Raw genomic sequence first — 737 nt, 5'->3', positions numbered from 1 at the left:
GGGCAGCTTTAAGGGAGGAGGGTTCAACAAAATTTGTGGAGCAGAAGACTATCAATGGGTTCTGGCCATTTGCCTAGCAATCTCAAGCTGCAGTCCTACCCCTTCTGCTCATACTACATCTATGGCAGCAAGGTTACAGCCTCTCATTTGGGATATGACTGAGCCAAAGAAGAAACTGAACATTTCTGCTTTTTCTTTGTCAGCTGGTATCATTTTACAATCCACATTGGACAACTGAGCCACCATTTCTTTCCTCTGATTTCTACCATTTTTCATTGTTGAAAGTATTTGCACTTCTGTCTTTAGAATACCCTTTTTAACAATTCCCACCTAGCTTGGCCCCTTTTCTCTTCTGAGTTGCTTATCACGTGATCTCGCTTATCATTGTTCTGAGTTTATTAAAATTAGCTTTCCTAAAATTCAAGGTACACATTCAGGTTTTACTTCCTTTAGAATCAAGAAATCAGATATTACATGGTCATTTTCCCTCAGAATATTTGTAATGATTTAAGATGTTTTGTGTGAGTTCCTTTAAATGCTGGTAAATTTCAGAGGACATGGTGGGGGTAAAAGAGGGGGATGAGTGGCCGAGGTGATTGGTTGGTGACCAAGTGGGTGGGCGGAGCTTGGAAGTGTCTGAGGCAAGAGAAAAGGCAGAAAGCTGCAGCCATTAACAGTCAGCTGTTAATAGTCAGTTGTGGTCAGACTTCAAAGAGGCAGCCTCCTCATTAGAATCC

This window comes from Varanus komodoensis, unplaced genomic scaffold, assembly GCF_004798865.1.
Source record: "Varanus komodoensis strain SLA01 unplaced genomic scaffold, ASM479886v1 scaffold6_4, whole genome shotgun sequence".
NCBI classification, from domain to species: Eukaryota; Metazoa; Chordata; class Lepidosauria; order Squamata; family Varanidae; genus Varanus; species Varanus komodoensis.
This window is presented reverse-complemented; position numbering follows the sequence as displayed.